Source organism: Physcomitrium patens, chromosome 9, assembly GCF_059467195.1.
Source record: "Physcomitrium patens ecotype Gransden chromosome 9, ASM5946719v1, whole genome shotgun sequence".
NCBI classification, from domain to species: domain Eukaryota; kingdom Viridiplantae; phylum Streptophyta; class Bryopsida; order Funariales; family Funariaceae; genus Physcomitrium; species Physcomitrium patens.
This window is the reverse complement of record NC_143418.1, coordinates 11270230-11273237: the sequence shown is the minus strand read 5'-3', so window position 1 is coordinate 11273237 and position 3008 is coordinate 11270230. Positions and strand designations below refer to the sequence as shown.

General features: G+C 36.2%; 1 long non-coding RNA gene across 1 annotated transcript; it reads right to left on the bottom strand.

The window, feature by feature from the left end:
* Positions 1-201: 201 nt before the first annotated feature.
* On the bottom strand, positions 202-1855 carry LOC112287024 (uncharacterized). Its single transcript, XR_012218239.2, has 2 exons — positions 1425-1855; positions 202-1093 (listed from the first exon to the last, which is right to left on the bottom strand). It is a non-coding gene; the product is annotated as an uncharacterized LOC112287024 (long non-coding RNA).
* Between the last annotated feature and the right edge of the window lie 1153 nt (positions 1856-3008).

Below are 3008 nucleotides of genomic sequence, written 5' to 3'. Positions count from 1 at the left end.
AACAATGAATGCAAGAGACTAGTTCAAGCAAATCCGAGGTGACCCAATAATAAACCTATTAACAAACGATGGTGTACCTTACTGTATTCAACACTTCACACACACACGCACACAGGGCTTACAATATCTACTCAATATTGGTATCAGAAGTAAGATAAAAAAAACAACAAAGGATTCATCCGGCTTCGGTGACCAACTGCATGAAATAAAAGATGGTGAGATAGAAGCGGAAAAAAAATACAAGAAGAAAGTATAAAACAGAAAAAAGTAGTATCTAGGATCGCCTTTCCTCATTCTTCTGTCTATCACATGCTTGCCTAGGATGACGTTATTTAATAAGTGTCGTTCCAAATTGGACTTGTTATCGATGGAGAAAGACGTGGTCTTCCAGAACATGGTACAAGTGAATGGAAGTTTCTACTCGTTGGTTGGTTTGGACAACCGCAGTTATGCTTCACGTGTTCCTCTTCAAAGGTGAAAGTGCTATTTTTTGCTACTTATCTCGGATATTCGTGACACTTTGCTCTTACGAAAGAGATTCGTGCAGTCGTTCCTATGTCATCCTTCGTATTGAGATTGATCGGTGACACTGGAGAAATTTCTTATCTCGAGGCAATTGGTGGGTTGACTCTAATAACAAGCTCGGTAAAGCTCATTGGGAGGTTACCAAATCTGAGTACGATGTTCTGTTGACAGTTCAATCAAGAGTATTGCAAGTATAATGTAATCTCCAACTAAAGTTCAGCATTACCTACAGTGGAAGAGCCCCAAGTTAAATCTTTTGTTGAGAACACTTAGTCATTCAAAATATATGACACAAACAGATTGAGCACATTAAATCTTTCAAGACATGTGACACAAAGAGATTGCAACTATGAGTCAAAGAAAGCTCAATCCTCAAAATAAACTAAGAATCTTCGTAGATGAACAAGTTTGAAGGTGATCTCACCATATTCCAGATTATAGAAGTCTTCCGTCCTATAAATCATTCAGATCCGCTCCTACCTCGCAATTCGATTGCGCACAAGTCTAACCAGGATACAATTGTGATATGTTGTTCAATGCCTTGTCATCTTCTTGCCAATCCTCATCTCTGAAGCCGAAATTATAAAATTAATAAACAGACAAATAAATATTGAGTACACATCAACGCAAGAATGCCAGACAGCCCAAGTCAATAGCAAAAGGTTTGGACTTCTGCTAGATTAACATCATTACTTCCAGTATCTATAATATTCAATCTTCTTAAAAAACCCAAAACCTCTTGATTGTTCATGCGCTTGCATGGGATACACCAAACATGAGCTTATGATCAACGCTATTGTCTGGCTTCCAAGCATCACCTCGATCACCACACTTGAAATATAGAAAGCCATCATAACAATCTCGAAACCAAAAAAAGAGAAAACCACAGGATTACCTACCATCCGCCGCTCCTCGCTCTCATGATGTTTACGTACGACAAAGAGGTGTCACGTCATTTGCATGTGTCACAGAGATGTCACGTTGTTTGCATGCGTCATGTTTGTAAGTGCAGATTCGAGCGATTAGAAGTGATGGGAGAGCACACGACAGGGTTTCACAGCGAGAAGGCGAAGGGAAGTGATTAAGGGGTCGAAGGAGGTCAAGGATTTGTGGTGCGCTTGAAACCCTGGATAGCTTAGATGAAAAGAACACTGATGGGTTGTATCATCCAATGGACGATAATGAGCCTACTAACAAACGATGGTGTACCCAACTGCATTGAACACACACACGCGTACATAGACATGGCTTACAACATCTACTTAACATTGGTATCAGGAGTAAGATAAAACAACAACAAAGGATTTGATTGGCTTGGGTGACCACCTGCAAGTGATAGAAGCTGGTGACAGAAGAAGTGAAAAATAACATAAAAAGAAAGAAAGAAAGAAAAACAAACAAACAAACAAAGTAGTACCTCATATCACCTTATCTCAAATGATTTGAGAGAATTGATATAGTATCGTTGGATGTTGAGTTAGAAGAGTGTTTTCATTTCGAATACTTAACTATTTGCAAAGTATAAATGCATCGTTTAACCATCATTATCCTCTGCTGTAAATATGAATGTATATGTCTTGACTTTAAAAATGTGTCGACAACACTTAGGATGTCATACTACACTGTAATAAGTTGGAAAAAAGGAATAAATAGGGACAAGCATTCTGGTGATTCAAAGTTTGTCCAATGAATCACATCATGTAGGTACAAAATGCAAGCTTAGTATGATCAGATTTTTATTTCTCTTACTATTTCTCTTTGAATAACTGCCACTTTTTATTTATGGGTTGAACGAGAAATATAGGTGCCATTATTTGTACCTTCCAAAACACAAATTGGGTTACTAACTATATCAAAATAGGCTAGTATGTGCATCAATGAGAGTACCTGTGTTATTGAGTCAAGTGTACAATGTTCTCTTCATCTAATAAGAAAAATTTCTCATTAAGTGGAATCTTTGTTAAATATTTTTATACTAGCTATGTCAAAATTGAAGAATATGTTTGTTTTATAAAAATATGTCATACTTAAGCTTTATAAAACTTACTATCTCTTCTATATTAATGAAATTTTTTTTGTAGTGGTGAAGCCTTCTTTTGACTTTAGTATAGTGATTTCTATTATTAATAGAAATAAAAAATTAGTCACAGATCTATGTAGAGTTCTGTTAAGATGGTAGCATGTCTTCTTTGGATGTGATCAATAATTTTTCACTTCTCAACTACAACCTTTTTCACTGAATTATAGCTGATAGACACTATAGCCATGCCAACTGAGGTTACATATGGATAGTACACCATATGTCATAATTCTATAGTTTGGCAATTTGACACCAATTGGCCTAAGCCTACGTCACTTATTTTTTGGCAGTGTAAAAGAAGACCTTCTTAAAGAGAGGGCAATGTCATGAACATACTCATGTAAGTCAGTAATTACATATATAAATAGGTAGAAGTAAGTAAAAGTAAATAAAAGTAAGTTAA